Here is a 16952-nt window from a genome sequence, read left to right as displayed (position 1 = left end):
TTCTTGGTGATAAGATACACATACTGTTTTCACATATTTCATCTTCTACAACACTGTTGACATCCATCACCTGCTATTTCTTCCTATCCTGTTTGGCTTTAGGAACTTACTATGCTTTTATTGAAATTCTGCCACTTTGCAGGAGGGAGAGGTGGTAATGTGTTTAAGCCCTGAAAGCCCATTAATCCTCTCAAAAACACTAAGGATAATTGCATAATAATATACATAAAAATCTCATGGTACTCAGTTGGTAGGTGGTGAGGCTAGATTTGGAACCCCACATCTGTCTGATACAGACTACATGCCAACATATCCTTTGCCTTCTGTTTATCTTTTCTTCTAATCAAAGGTTATACTTAAAGATAATCCATTATTTTAAAGTGTTAGATAAAATCAAAATGTTTTCACTTTTTTTCTGATAAAGAAGGAAACTTACTCTAGTGTTGCCAAGTAAAAATACCCAACTCTGAGAGTAATGTTTCCTCTCTCAAATTGTACATCTTCACTACAGCATGTAAAAAACATCAGTGCTCAAAATAATATCAATAATGGAAAGCCCCTATCTGCTTACTAAACACAATATGCATCCAATTTTCAAAGAGCCTCAGTCTAGCATAATAGCTGCATTGCAATCCCTTTCTATCTCTCCCTTCAGTGTATGTTCCTGTGACCTCAGAGGCAAAATCGTGACAAGCAATCCTTCAAATGTATGTCCTTAGACAGAAGCCCCTGGAAAAACTACCTAAAATTCAAGAGCTAGAAAGGATGATCAAGACATTTGTCAACCATAAAACCTCATTTTTTAAATCCTCCCTTCTTGGTTTTAGATTACTTGGTTGGCCACATTGACTAAGTATTATTTTGATGGTTTTTTTTTTAACAAGAAAAAGAAAAAGAATGGTGGTCTTTCACTCTGTGCTATCCACAATAAGAAAGAAAAGGAGAGTGAAGGCTGATTGCATGGGTTTGTTCCAGTATTGGGCATGGTGTTTAGCAGTAAAGAGCAGAGGTTCATAATTTGTGATTTGATGACACAAGTAGGCAGTGGTAAAAACTCCAATGGTGGGGTATAGTTGGAAGAAGTGTGTCACAGAGGACATTTCCCAGGAGGGCTACATCTTGTCCTAGGCTTTTCTGTTTGTCTCCTCCCCAACTACCAAGGTAAGAAGCTCTCACCACCATGAGGTCTTGCTTCACTTCGGGCTCAAAGTAATGGGCCACAGCTATCTGACTGAGTTCTCTAAAACCCTGAGCCAAGATAAATCATTCCTTCTTTTATGTTGTTTCTCTTGAGAAACCTAAGCAACTCCATTTTACTTAAGACCCCATCTCAGTTCTGCGACTTAACTCATGACCCACTTTAGCCCAATGCCAGGAATTTATGACAGAAAGCCATGCAAAACAATTCTTGGAGCCATAGATGGCATTTGCTTAAGGCAGGTATTAGCCCCCGAGTGACTTTGCCCCTGAGTGACCTAGGGCTAAGAGTTTCAGTTAAAACCATATAATGTTCTGACCAACTGGTTCTTCAGAGCCCAGGGTGAAACATGCCATGCATACTGTGGGTCCAGGTGTGACTCATAACCGTTTGTGGTCAAACTATGAACCAAGGATATTTTTCTGTAAAGTATATTTGCCCACCTTAGCTTGCTCTAAATGTTAACCAATCATGTAATTTCTTATGTAAAAGTTCCTTAAAGTTGTTTGTTCAATACTATAAAAACTGCTGATTCTATGCTCTGGGCCTCTTAGCGTCACCAGTTACCAAGTGCGCGCAGGACCAAGCTCGAGCTTGCAATAAACGACTCTTGGCTGTTTGCATTGATCGTGGTCTCTGGTGGTCTGTGAGGGAGTATCCGAAAACTTCACTCTCAGGCTGTTTGTCACAGAGGCAAAACAGCTGGCTAGCTCAATGGACAGTTAGTATCATCCAGTGTTCAAAAGTTTACTGAAAAAAAGAAACACGCTCCCAAAAGTTAGCAAAATGCAAATAAACAGAACGAACAGAGAATGTGTATGAGAGAAGCAAAGATTTATGGAGGGCCAATGCATATCAAGCAGTGCGCTGGTTGTACAGCTGAGTCACTTTTGCTCTGCAGCATCTTTTAGAGTTATGCAGAGTTCTCCATTTCCCAGGCAATGAGCAAAGGAAGTGAGGGCTGTTTGGAGGTAGAAGTGGTATTTGGATTCCTGTTAGCCTGATTCTCAAAGTTTGTTCTCACCTCTTACATCAACATATTACCAAAGCCGGCTGCTGAACTGACTGGACCTCAGGCCACCTATGGACTTCTATTCTATTTCTAGCTATTTTATTAATGTTATGCTATTAGATGTAAGATACAAAATTAATTCCTTCTTTCCTTAGTCGTCCTTCTGGAGGAATAGGGGCTTTACCATAATTGTTCTTTATTTCTCATGGGATATTAAAAATAATAATTTCATGAGTTATTTCAGAGGGCAAGTCCCTAGATAAAAAGAACAATCACGTAGAAGAAGAGCCTCAGAGATCCCTTAGGAGAATCGGCTGATTGACAGAAGAGGAGACCCAAGCTGAAGAAAAAAATTGCAGACAATTAGTTACTGGGAGGGTGAGTGCCTTCCCTATGAAAGAGGCTTAAGTTGAGATATAGGAATGTCCTTCATCATGGGAGGCAGAAAAAGGACCTAGAGCTATGGGTGCAGCTTTCTTATGATTCTTTTACACAACTTCTGTTTTTGAGCATTCTTCTCTCTGTCTGCAGTAGGAAGGAGACAGTGTGGCTCCGAGGTGACAGATGCCCCATCAGTGTCAAAGTCTTCCAATCTATTCTTTTTTTTTTTTTTTGGGGGGGTCCGGTCGTGGGGCCTGAACTCTGGGCCTGGGTGCTGTCCCTCAGCTCTTCAGCTCAAGGCTAGCGCTCTACCACTTGAGCCACAGCACCACTTCCGGCTTTTTTCTTTTTGCTTATGTGGTGCTGAGGAATCGAACCCAGGGCCTCGAGCATGCAAGGCAAGCACTCTACCACTGAGCCACATTCCCAGCCCTTCCAATCTATTCTTGATCCCAGCCACATCTAGTTAGTTTCCAACAACAGTTAAGTGAATTTACTATATGAACTATTTTATAATACTTAAGGCACACTTTGTACATTGTAGTTGTATTGTTTTCATTGATATTTTCCCTCTCTTCTTTCATATTTTTTCCTTATCCAGCATTGCCTAGACAGTTAAAACTCAAAAATACCCTTCAGATTACAAAAGCAATGTACATGATTGGAACTTTGTGTAACAGATCCCTTGAACAGCCCCAAATCAAAAACCAATTATAAAATAACTCTCTAAACCAAGTGTTTGGCTGTCAGCTATGTCTCTATTTTTAATTGAAAAATAATCTGTGTAATTCCTTTAAAGTGATGTCCCATTTTATCATTTTAAAACAATCTTATTAATGACCACAGTGGTGAGTGAATTTGATTTCCTTGGTCAGTTGGTGATGTAGAAGGGAACAATGTACCCCAGTTCTCTGTCTCCAAGCAGAATATGCTGTGCATGGTGCCCAGGGGAGGAATAAAGGCTCTCACTTTGCTCTCAGTAGGAAGTGAACAGGTTCCAAATTGTGAACACATTAGCAGAGCACCACAAATGCAAATGGCTGTTTCACTTACCCTGCTGATGGCAGCAAATTGAGACCAGGAGCGTTTCCATGATTCCTATTCTCCCAGCATGAGAATTATGAGGCTTTATTTGCTACATTAATTTTTTGAGCTCTGAAAATTCGAGCATAATTTATTCACACATAGTTAAGCCTATCATGAAACACCAAGAAAATACCCTCGAAAAATCTACCTCTTTGTAGAAGAATACTTTCAATCTGGATTGGCCTCAGTGATGGAATTCACAAAAGCATTCCTGCCTACAGTTGAGGATGTGATTGCCCTGCCTGGGGCACCCTTCCAGGGTAATAGTGGAAAAGCCAACAAAAGAGCCCCATTGCTTCAGCCCTTAGCCCTTTAATTTAATTGTGTTGATCGTTTTCCAAAGACATGGGAAAGAAAGGAGCAATTAAGAAGCAACTAAGTAGTTTGAAAGTCAGGTCCAAGACTATGCAGACAAGAAAGGGCACCTTTAGAGGTGGCTGGCAGTCAAGATCTAGTCTTTTCTACTTCACCGGGGGTAACTTGGGTCCTATTTCTTGCCACCCCTTTGTTAAGGTTTTCTGGCAGTTTGAGAAGCAATTGGTGTTTTTCATTAGGTAAAAAATTATTAGGGAATGCAACACCGAACAGTGAAGAATTGAGAACAGTTAATGAGCTCCTGGTAATTAATGGACAAGTTTCAAGTTTCTCCAAATCTATTTGTGAGTCTTCATAAGGGAAAGTCATTAACACAAGAGAAATAGGAAGGAAGTAGAAATAGGAAGGAAGTACTTTGTTATTTTATCATTCAAATATGTTGATTCCTGGCTTAACATAGCATCCATGAGGTCATTTTAAAAGGAAAGGTTTGACTTCCACCTTTAAAAAAATTCTTGAGGGCTGGGAAGGTGGCTCACTGGTAGAGTGCTTGCCTAGCATGCATGAGGCCGGGGTTGATTCCTCAGCACCACATAAGCAGAAAAAGCCAGTAGTGGTGCTGTGGCTAGCCTTGAGCTGAAGAGCTGAGGGACAACACCCAGGCCCAGAGTTCAGGGCCCATGACAGACCAAAAACAAAACAAACAAACAAAAAACAAGAAAACTCTTGATTTTATTTTTGATCATTTATATTCTTTTTAAGAAAACATTGCACTTAGTAAAACTTTAAATGTATTGACATAAAATTGTTTATAGTCTCATATTTATAAAGATCTCTACCTTATCTTAGTCATATATATTTTGTTCATTTCCAATATTATTTATATTCCATCTTGTCATTTACCTCATTAAAGAGTTTCCTTAACATTTCCTTTTCACAAAGAAGCAGTTTAGTTTTGTTGATCTTACTCACTGGTTTTTTTAAATTTCTAATTTTCTGTTGCTCTCTTTCTAATCTTATTCTCTTCCTTTCATCTGTCACCCACCATTCACTATCTGCCTTGTTCTTTAATATTCTTAAGATATTTTCTCCTCAGTCCCTCTGAAATATGATTCTGTCTATCTTTCAGTAACAAGAGAAATTGGAAGCTTCAGAGGAGATTCCAGTAACCAGCAGAACAATTCTGGAAGAAAAGAAAGAAAGCTTGCTCAGTTATTACTCCGCAATTCTTCCAATAATACAGCTTGTGAATTTGATACTCACTTAGGTCCTGACCTAACTCTACACCAACATAAGAGGTTAGATGGGGCCTTGGATTTGGGGAAGGCACTATTTTACACCATCATTCTAATGGCTGGCCTCAGTTTGGCACTGATACATTGGACATCTGCCATTTCTACTAGCCAGACATCTATCCTCCCTAACAAATGGGTACTTACCAATACTAATCTGCCACAAGCAGTACCAAACTAGTAACTAGTAATCAACAAGCAGGGACCAAATATTTTGCTCTGGGAAAATCAAGTTTTCCATTTAAAAGTTTAGTGGAAAAGTCCCACTTGATATCTTCCAATCTGTTAAAAGAACCTTCAACTTCCCTGCTCATTCCCCACTTTAAAACCTCACTCCATGATGGGTGTTCCTACCCCATTTCCTTAGCCCTTGTTCTGCTGAAATACTGCCATACATTTCAGTTTTTAAATAGCAATGTCTTTCTATTTTGTGTTGATTCTTTTACCAGAAAGGATCCATGGAACTAAACCAATAGTTCTCCCTAATGGCCTTGGCATTTTTATGTATTCAGATTTCCCTGGGATAATTTCTCCCTAACTCCCTAAGCTCATCCTCAGTGTTTCCAGGTGTTACTGACTTCACTTACATTTCTAGGAATGAAAATATAGCCTCACCTAAGTAACTATTGAACTCATCTTGACATACAAACTAGTTTCAAAAACACAAATTATTTCAGACATACAACTCCACTGGACAACTAGAACTAATGTGTCCTGTGATTAAGAGTTCTGTAGAACTGCTGGGAAAGACTCATTTTCACTGGGGCGGCATATCACCTTCCAAATGTTATTTTGAAACTTACAAATGTAGCTGTTGAATCAGAGACAAAATGATTCCTGGGATTATGATTTATAAGCATAGTTCTGGAAGCCCCAAATTTGGTTAGGACTTTCAGTTATATTAACTTAATAACTCCTTTTCTCATTGAAAATAATTATATTGATTATAGTATAAAAAATCATACACTAGAAGTCACAAATTGAGTTACTATTCTACTTTGGGTCCTATTGTAGTAGCTTGGGATTTTTTTTCCTTCCTCCCCTCCTCTGACCCACTTTCCTTATAACGTTACTCTTAAGCATTTGTTCTTTCTCTGAAGTAGGATTATATATCCCCACCCTGTGTTGGGATCTACTCAAGTCCTAGGTGTGTTAGCTTTCCATTGCCGTGACAAAATACTTAATCAACTTATAAGGAAAAAAGACTTGCTTTAGTTTTTTATTTCAGTGGTTCCAGTCCATTGTCACATTGCCCCATTGTTCTGGACCTATGGTAACATCACAAGGGGAAGTACATGGTAAAGAAGAACTGCTCAACTTGTGGTGGCTAGAGAAAAGATAGAAACAGGACAGATTTCAAGGCCTCCTTCAAGGGCTGCTCCCAAGGACCTACTTCCTCCAACTAGGCCCCCATCTTATAAAGTTCCCACCACCTCTACCACTTGGGACCAAACCAATACTGATCCTTCACCAGATCCAACCCATAGTACTAGAGAATGAGTGCATGTGATGCTGCCATCAAGCTCGACTTGGACCTGCTGTGCTTTGGTCAAGGGGTTATAAATGTCCATGACATTAGCTTTACTTAACAATTAGAATGGATAGAATCAAATGCTACAAAATGGGAAGTTGGGTACTTATATTGCTAATACTGTTTTTATTTTGTCCAGTCAGCTGCATATTATGCACTCTCATTGGGCTTTTAGCATTGTGCATACATTATCATTATCATTGTCCCTTGTACATTGGGTAGTTTGTAATGATTATTGAACAATAAAAACATTAGTGGCCACAGATGGTTAATTTAATGGATGGATGAAATAGAGCTACATAGCTGAACTTTCAGGTAAAATTAGGCTTAAGACCATGCTATTTTCATAAACATATTATTCATACAGGTTTTTTAAACACTGGAACTTATTTTCATGCAAGAATGTTAGATGGTAGCCAATAAAACACATATAGGACACATCTGCATCTGCTGAAGTCATATCTGAATTTGAAGTGGCCACACCTTTCTCAACCCATACCCTAGATAAGGCCTAGCACAGGCCCAGATGCTCTCTTTCCCAGCTCTCTTTCCCAGGTCTTTCCCAGGCCTTTCCCAGCCACATGGAGGGCCAACATGGCCTGGTGCCAGCCAGAAGGATGAATAAACCTACTCCTTACCTGAAAAATACACACACACACACACACACACACACACACACACACACACACACACACACACACACACACACACACACACATATAGTTGTTTATTCTAGGTTTAGAGACAGAAAATGAATAAACAGGAAGTCACTAAGCAAAGAACATAGAAAATGGCTTTGCAACTACCCTTGGAAAAGATAGTCATTTTCCAAAGCAGTTCACATTTTATCACTTTCATTCAGGGCTACCCACAGGGGAGCTGTGGCATCTTTCTCACAAAGGCATTAGAGGCATTCAAGTCATTGTCATCTAATAGTAACCCCTTAATCCTGCTGGCCTACCTTCTAATCTTATACAGCAATATAGTTAGCCTATAAAGCTGGGGAAAAAACCTTCATAGCAGACTAATTATATAGGACTCCTTGGTAATTCTGAAAGAAGAGAGTGTTAATTCCCACACACACCCCTTAGCCTTTGTTGCTGTTTTTCTTGCATCAAAGTGAAAGGAGTTCATGTATCACTATAAGGTAGAGTCTCTGGAGACTTATTTTTTCTCAGAAAAAAATTCCTTTGAAGAATTTAGGCTATCCTTAGTTCTATTAATGATTTGTTGCATGAGGTAGTTATGTGCACAGAATCATTAGGTTTATGAGAAATTTCAGCATTTTTTAAATGAGGATGGTAGGTTTTCATTTTGCTCTGCTTAGTTTTTTGTATTTTGTTTTGTTTTGGGTTCTTTCAGGTACTTTGATGATCATGTTATGATTGAAGACAGTTAGAGAGTTAATTTATTTTTACTACCATAAAGCCAATCAAAAATTTAATAATGCACAATTATTTTCATATTTTTTTGCCCCACAAGTTTGGCTCTAACAAGGTCAAAGAATGAATGGTTAGGGCTGGGAAGGTGGCTCAGTGGTAGAGCGCTTGCCTTGCATGCCTGAGGCTCTGGGTTCGATTCTTCAGCACCACATAAGCAAAAAGAAAAAAGCCAGAAGTGGTGCTGTGGCTCAAATGGTAGAGTGCTAGCCTTGAGCTGAAGAGCTGAGGGACAGTGCCCAGGCCCAGAGTTCAGGCTCCACGACCAGACCCCCCCCCAAAAAAAAAAAAAAAAGAATGAATGGTTAGAAAATCAGAATTCTGTAACTCACCTATCATCAGTATATACATGCATGGGACTTTTTGGTAAAGGAGAAATGAATAGACTTCAATATATCACATCATCTTATCAATTTTAGTTAATGGATGGTGGTATTTGAGAAACATATATGTTGTTTTGCTTCATTGCATTTGCATCAATAAAATATAATAGGTATACATTAATTCGTTATAAGACACTGTAGGTAGTCTAAATCATAATAATCTACTATTCTAGTCAATGAAAAGTAAGATTCTATTTCAATCGCCTTCTGAATCCAGGTTAGGCCACTAGTCTTTTGGAAATGAACCATCATAATTCTGGAAATGGGAACAAAGATTTAGCTGTAAGAAGCAGCAGGCCATGAGCACTTCTATTCTGGGTATGATTATTTTGAAGAAAGGTAACGGGGACATTTTAATGGTAAACATACTAGAAGAAGTTGGAAACAGAAGACTGGAGATAAACAGGTGTTTGTACAGCACATGGACTCATCAGAGCAGAGTGATTGACAAATAGCTAGTGAATGAAGTCTCTGCACATTCAAGCCTAATAATAGACAAACAGATACCCTAAAACAGAGCCAAAAGAGGAGACAGGAGAAAATAGAAAATATCTGAGGAGAGTTGAGAAAAAGCTTAGCTGTTTACAAGTTAGGCTTCCAATTTTCCTAGAATTTAAGTGTCCACCCAGGGGTCCTATTGGCTCTTAAGTGTTTGAGGGGTTCAGAAGGGCAAGGCTCAACAAAGTGGTCAATTAAGTTGGTAAAAATGGTGAATTAAACAAAGACTGGTTGAATGGAAAGTCTAAGGGCTTGTTAGCTGCTGACTTTATCAATAAATAGCGTGGCATTTCTTTCAAGAGAGCTGTGGACCCCAGGGAGCAGAGGGACTGATGAGATCAGGACGAAGGTTCCTCTCCTGAAAAGAGGAGCTTACTTGCAGATTATTCTTGAGGCTGTTGGTGATAAGTAAACAATTAAATGCATTGAAAACCCTGTACCACTGTTCACGTACAATAAGAAGGAAGGAGGTTAGTACAAATCCATTTCATCAAAAAAGATACACCTTAAAGAACGAATCTTTGCATGGCTAGTTAGCATACTAAAACCATAGAAATTAAAGAGCCTTCTTTAAAAATAGGATATTTTATTTTGGTATCTATGTAAGTCACGAATAATATTCATGGTATTTCAATTATTTCTTTACATATTTTCACAGTTTTAGGTTATTTGTTTTGTTTTGTTTTAGGGTTTTTTTGTTTTGTTTTTTGGCTGTACTAGTACCTTTTAACTCAGAGTCTTGCACTTGTTAAATGCCAATGCAGTACTACTGAGCCATGCCCTGGCCCTGGTTTATACTGGTTATCTATAGGATAGGGTCTCATTCCCTACGCTGGCACATTCTTGAGCAGGGATCTTCCTTTAGGCATGAGATCACAGGGAGCACCCCTGGATCTAGCTTCCCACCATGGAGACACTCTCATGGACTTCCATGCCCAGGCTGATCTCAAACCATGATCCTCCCATTGTCAGCCTCCCAACTAGCTAGGATTACAAGGTAGAGCCACTAGTGCCCAGCTCATAGCTCAATTTTGAGGGAATGTACCAATTTTTAATCTTCTTGCTTACTTCTCTAGATCCAATATAATCAGGTCATTATCAGAGTAAATATTTTTTGGTACACTTTGATAAAAAATGTTGATTGACCAGACCAACTAAGTCACAACAACTATTTGCAGGAAACCCTGTCAGAGGATTGAAGAAGGGGGAAGAAGGTGGCTAAATGCCTCCACATAGAAACACTTCATCGAACCCAGAAAGTCCTCCACTGACAGCCTGTTCTGAATTCCACTCTGTGGAATTCTATTCTGTATAACAATGTGCTCTGCCTGTCAGGCTCATACACTGTGTTTTGTATCTAATTGTTTGCTCTCAGTCCCCAGAAATGCATTTCACTTTTCTTATCTCAGCCTATAAAATTTCACAAGGAATTAACTAACTGGAAAAGGCCTTAATATGACCAGTATTTGAGAAAATACAAGCTCACAGAACAAGCTATCAAAACAGTAAGAAAAATATAATTTGCCTACCACTTAACATTTATCTGAAAAAAAGAGATGGCTCAGTGGCAGAGTGCTTGCCTAGATGCAGGAGGCCCTGGGTTTGATTCCTCAGCACCACATAAACAGAAAAAGTGGGAAGTGGTATTATGGCTAGAGCGCTAGCCTTGAGCTGAAGAGCTAAGGGACAGCACACAGGCCCAGAGTTCAAGCCCCACGACCAACCAAAAAAAAAGTTTTTTTTTCTATACTGTGCAAATGCTCCAGGATAGTTTTTCCATGATATATACAATCTTTTTAAACTAAATGATAGGTTAAGCAGCTTTCCATCACTATAACAACTTGTCTGAGATAATCAACTTAGAAGAGGGAAAGGGTTATCTTGGCTCACAAAATTTGGAAGTTTGGTCCCAAGTACTTGACCTTTGGCTGTTAGATCTGTGGCAAGGCAAGCATGTCATGATAGGAATGTATTGTAGAGAAAGCTTCTCACTTCATGATGGCCAAGAAGCAAAGAGAGACAGAAAGGAGTCTGGGTCCTTTAAGACCCACTCTAAATAACCTAATTTTCTTCCACTAGGCTTTTTTTTTTTTTAATAAAGGTCCACTACCTTCTAATAGCACCATGGACATACATGTTTTAGGCTGATACACGCAAACCAAAGGAAAATCAAGGAAACTTTTGCATTTTAAACTCTACACAGAATGCTAGATGCAGTAAGAGAGGCATTATGGATGTTGTTTCTATTTTATTCTGTTCATGGAAACTTTGATTATATTTGCAGTTGAAAGAAATTTCAGTTTTCATCAGGGAAATGCTAAAAAGGAATGGAGAATGACCAGAAGGACACAGTGGCATTGAGAAATTTTGAGCCAAGATGTATTTGGCAGGTGGCATAGAATTGATGAGCGTGACAGGCACCAGACATCAGAATGCCAACAGTCATCTCTAAGAGCAACTGTTTTATAAGGAGGTATGATAACAAGTATTAGTTGCCTGAAACATAAAAGAAAATGCAATTAAACCTGTATTAAAAGGAACAAAGGCAGCAAGAAATAGATTAAATAGAAGGAAGATTGAGAAATTCAGAATATGGTCATGGTCACCTGCTTGGTAAAAGTCTGCTTAAATTTGTCCCCTTACCTCCACCTCAGATGTGATAGCAAATGATCATGTCATCAATTTAACATTGTAAAACTCAGGATTAGTTTCTGTAGGCAAGAAGTGTGGCTAGACAGGCACCTTGAGGAAGGGGGACTCCAGAGAGCTAGCAAAGCCCTGCTCTTGATCAGTCTGCAGCTCACATGTGAGCACTCAGTGGGAATTTGTCATAGTGAACAATTATATGTGCATGTCTCCATATATATATATATATGTATATATATATGCATGTGTACATATATCTATGCATACACACATATGCATACACACATATAATACATGAATCAAAAGTTTAAAAATGTCTACATTGCTACATACATATAATAATTGTAGGCCTGTTTTTGGTTTTTTTTTTTTTTTTTTTTGGGTCCAGTCGTGGGGCCTGAACTCTGGGCCTGGGCGCTGTCCCTCAGCTCTTCAGCTCAAGGCTAGCGCTCTACCACTTGAGCGATAGCGCCACTTCCGGCTTTTTTCTTTTTGCTTATGTGGTGCTGAGGAATCAAACCCAGGGCCTCATGCTTGCAAAGCAAGCACTCTATCACTGAGCCACCTTCCCAGCCCCTGTAGGCCTGTTTGGGGAGTCATGGGACAGAGGAAAAGGAAAAGAGAATATTAGCAGGCAGACATTTGCTTTCAAGGAAAAATGGTTCTTTAAGGAATTTGTTCAGATCCAAAGAACAGATCTGAAAATATTGGTATTAGAATTGCTCAACTAACATCCCGCCCAAAATACCTATTAGTGAACCTCAAAGTTAATAAGCACCACTAGACCAGCACAAACTTAGAGTACCTGCTTGATCTTGCTTTTCTCCTGCTCTCTATTTCACCATATCACCAAGAACGCTATACATGTAAATAGTTGTAGTGTGCAGGATAGAGCAACAAATGATTGAAATTTTCTACTTAGCATGGTAAGAAAAGGCATTCTGATATGATGATATTAGAGTAAATTCTTAAAGGAAGTAAGAGAAGGATGCAAACAAGCATCTGAGGGAAAACTTTCAGGCCAAGGGTGAACCCAGACTCTAAGATAGAATGCTGTGTGGTATTCATAAGGAACAACTGTCTTGCCCACTAGAATTGGAGTAACAGGTAATAGAAGGTCAGAAGCAGAAGCTGAGGTCAACAGTGGAAGCAAATCCAGGGCTAGATGGTCATCAAGAGTTGAGGTCCATCCAGGGCTAAAGGATTTGAAATATTAAATATATGATAGAATCATTACAGAATGTTGAGTTGGGAAATGACCTGGTATGTGATTTGAATCAGGTTTCAGAAGGGTGACTTGGCTGCTGAGTGAAAAACTAGACAGTATACCACCAGGAGGAGTAAAAGCATGGAAACCATGTTTTGGAAGTTACTATGACAATCCTGCTGAGAGATGATATGGCTTGGAAAAGAATAAGATTAAAGCAGGGAGTCGCAGTTGTCTTAGGATTTGGATTGAAGTTATAGCCTAAAAGCTTTTGGCTCAAGTAATTTGATAAATGGAGCAGATTGTAGGAAGAACAGGACAGAACACCCACAGACACACACAAAAAGAGAAATAATCTTGTCCTTGACAAACTAAAGTTTGATTATTCCCATATATCCACCATCATTAAATCCAAAATTATCTAGAGGATACAACAAATCAGGACAAAGTTAGAGGTTGGAGCTAATTGTGAAGACCTATCAGCAAAACCATGAGCTTATGTGAGGAAAGATAGGAACCAACTGTTGAGTGAGAAAGCATGAATGACATGGCTGAGCTCAGAGGCCTTCCTACACTTAGGGCTTCTCTAGATGAGGAGGTACCTTTACAGCCCAGGCAAGAGTAGCCAGTGGGGACACAGGAAAACTAAGAATGTACAGCTCTGGAATCCAGAAGAACCACTACATAAAAATGTGTTTGCCAGTCATTAAATGCTTGTTAGAAATTTGCACAAGAAATACACAACAATATATACTTTTAATACAATATTTAAAAACCATATAAGACACAAAGTAAATCTTCATTATTCTCCAATCTGATTTTCTAGCACACAGGTACTCTTCATTAACTGTCACCAGGTATTTATTTTAGTAAAGTTATTCAAATTTATATGTATGTGCATGTACATGTGTTTGTGAATATGTGTGTGAATATATATATTTCTTATGTGTTTACTGTATGTTTATTCCTTACATAAATATGATTGTTTGTTCATATTACTGTGCTATGGTATCTGCTTACAAATGTGTCATAAACAGGATCTAGTGGTTCATGGTTGTAATCCTACTCAGGAGGCTGAGATCTGAGGATTGAGGTTTGAAGCCAGTTTGGGCAGGAAAGTCCATGAGAATCTTATCTCCAGTTAAACCCCAGAAAGCCATAAATGGAGCTGTGACTCACATGGTAGAGCACTAATTTTGAGCAACAAAGTTCATGGACAGCACCCATCCCCTGAATTCAGGCCCCAGGACCAACACACACACACACACACACACACACACACACACACTCACACACACATACACACACACACACACACACAAATGTGTTATGACATTGGTTTTCCCCCATGCCGATGTATAGAAAATTACGTCATTTTTCTTTTACCTGTGCAGATTATCCTGCAGTATTGAAGTACCATAGTCTTATCCAAGTACATTCCTACTGATAAGCTGATAAGTATTGTTTCTTGTCTTCACAAATATTGCAATGAAAAATCTTTGCATATGCTTTGCATTCGCTCATCCTCAAGGATGGAAACCTACACATGGAATTACTAGATTCAGAACATGTATTTTTAATAGTTTTTGATAGACTCCTATAGTAAGTAGCAACATCAAATGTTATTGGAGTTATGTGTGTGTGTGTGTGTGTGTGAGAGAGAGAGAGAGAGAGAGACAGAGAGCGAGCGAGCGAGCGAGAGAGAGAGAGAGAGAGAGAGAGAGAGAGAGAGAGAGAGAGAGAGAGAGAGAGAGAGAGGGAGGGAGGTAGGGAGGGAGAGAGAGCACACAATCATGAACTGGTCCTGGGGCTTTAACTCATTTTGGGCACTGTTCCTGAGCTTTTTTGCTTTAAGCTAACACTCTACCATTTGAGCTACAGCTCCATGTAGGGCTTTTTTTGGTAGTTTATTGAAGATGAGAATCTCACAGACTTTCCTGACTGGGTTGGTTTAGAACACAGTCCTCATATCTCAACCTCCTGAGTAGCTAGGATTACAGGCATGAGCCACCAGTGCCAGCTTTATTATTGCTTTTATATATTGTCACTCTAATGATAGCTATTTGATGTTTGCCTTTCTCCAGTCACTGGTGAAAGTGACCAACTTTTCTTGATTTTAAACTATTTTCATTTGTTCTTTGGGGAATTTTCCATACATTTTGTTTAGAATTTTTTTTCTAAGGAATGAATTTTCTTTTTGTAAGAAGATCTTATCTGACCCACGGTGCTAAAAATGGTTAACAATCTTTCCAATGGTTCATTTGCAAATTTATCTTTTTAACTGAAAAATTTAAACTTCTTGGACTTAATTTTATATGTTAGGTGAAATTTAACTCTCTCCCATCCTTTGTCACTTTAACTCATGTCAGGAAACCTAAGGTGCCCAGTGGGAAATGGAGGAATCCAAAGCACCCATGGACAGCCAGAATACATGCCTGCAGGGGTGAGTAAAGGGAGAGAGCTCCATTGGAGCCTGGCCTGGAACAATACACTGTGGATCTGGAAGAACATGGACCATCTGGGAATACTGTATCACAGACTAGAGGTGGAAGAACAGATCCCTTTTGTTCCTGGCACCCTCATTCTAGTGAGACACAGGAGCCTTAAAAGGTAAAGGGAATTCCTGTGTCTCCACCCAGACATCGCTATAAAGGAAGGAGGCCTGTCCATGCTGCCTGCATCCTCAGACCACTGTTGTGACTTTTACCATATCTGTCATTGGAATTCAGTCATCCTAACTGCTACTTAGTGATCTAGATATACAGCTACTTTAATATATACATATTAATATACAGACATGGAGATAAAAGGATTACAACTGTAAAGCCACAGAGGCAGTATACATCTAAGAGAAGTTCTGAAAAGGGTACAAAAAGCTATAATTACCAATGGGAACTGGAGCATTGGGATATGACAAGATTTTTTCCCCTTTTTTAGCCATTTGAACTCTTTTCTCACCCATGTGTAGCAATTCAGAATAAAAAGCAAATAGATTTTGAAGACCAAGATATCTCATTTAAAAATGTGTTTAGACTGATAGGAGGTTCCCCACCTCCATCCATTCATTTCCCTCCAAAAGAACAGAAAGACAAAGGTACATATTTTCTTTCATATGTAGATCATAGACCCAAAAAAACAACTTCAGGTAAGTACATACAGGAACTTACCCATATTGACATGACCAAGCTGATTAAAGTATAGTGAATAGAGCAGGAGTAAATCTTCATGTGTAAATCCTTTGAACAATTAACAGTTTAACAAAATGAATATCAGAAAGCTGAAACAAGTTTTGAATGAGTATAGGGGGATTAGTGGAAGGGAAACAATGAATGGAGGAAATGGGAACACTGGATGAATAATGATAATAATAATGATGATAATTATACTCAATATATGTGTGTGAAAAAGGAAGTGGAATGTAACTGGTGGCAGAAGGAAAAGTGGAAGGAAACAGAGGATGGAAGGTATGACTGATCAAGATGCACTGGACACATAAGTGGACATGTTAAATTGTAATCCTCTCCCTTAAGAAAACATCTGTAGAAAACAAAAAAAGGGCATTCAAAGAAAAGGCTTAAGAAAAGGCATTTCTGATGTTAATCACTGATTGTCCTCCTCTTCCATGTACCATGTACCTCCAAATTTAGATTCCATTCTCAGTACTCCAGGTCCTCTCACAGTTTGTTCAGAGTTTCAATGTCCTACTGCCTACACTAAAACATCCCTATCTTTTCTCTCAAGAAGTGCAAACTCCCTGGTACTTTAAACAGGAAGAGTCATGACTTAAAACATGACTGTGAAGATTTTTTAGGTTAATTATTTTTTGTCTCTTTTCTCTTAAAACTAGTATCAGCTGTCTATAGAAAATTACAACAAATTTGGGTACGAATTGTGCACATTACAGTGAGAGAAATTTTATTGTCAACATGTGTGAAATATTTTTAATCTCCAAAATCATGCTGTG

General features: G+C 38.9%; 1 long non-coding RNA gene across 2 annotated transcripts; it reads left to right on the top strand.

Moving 5' to 3' along the window:
- Positions 1 to 5127: 5127 nt before the first annotated feature.
- On the top strand, positions 5128 to 15996 carry LOC138810862 (uncharacterized). Of its 2 annotated transcripts, XR_011367250.1 has the most exons (3): positions 5128 to 5290; positions 11420 to 11608; positions 15358 to 15996. It is a non-coding gene; the product is annotated as an uncharacterized lncRNA (long non-coding RNA). The 2 variants fall into 2 exon arrangements; XR_011367252.1 differs by lacking the exon at positions 11420 to 11608.
- Positions 15997 to 16952: the final 956 nt, after the last annotated feature.

Source organism: Dipodomys merriami, unplaced genomic scaffold (assembly GCF_024711535.1).
Source record: "Dipodomys merriami isolate MVZ:Mamm:240054 unplaced genomic scaffold, mDipMer1.0.p SCAF_104, whole genome shotgun sequence".
Classification (NCBI taxonomy): domain Eukaryota; kingdom Metazoa; phylum Chordata; class Mammalia; order Rodentia; family Heteromyidae; genus Dipodomys; species Dipodomys merriami.
The sequence above is the reverse complement of the archived record's forward strand: the minus strand, read 5'-3'. Positions and strand labels throughout refer to the sequence as shown.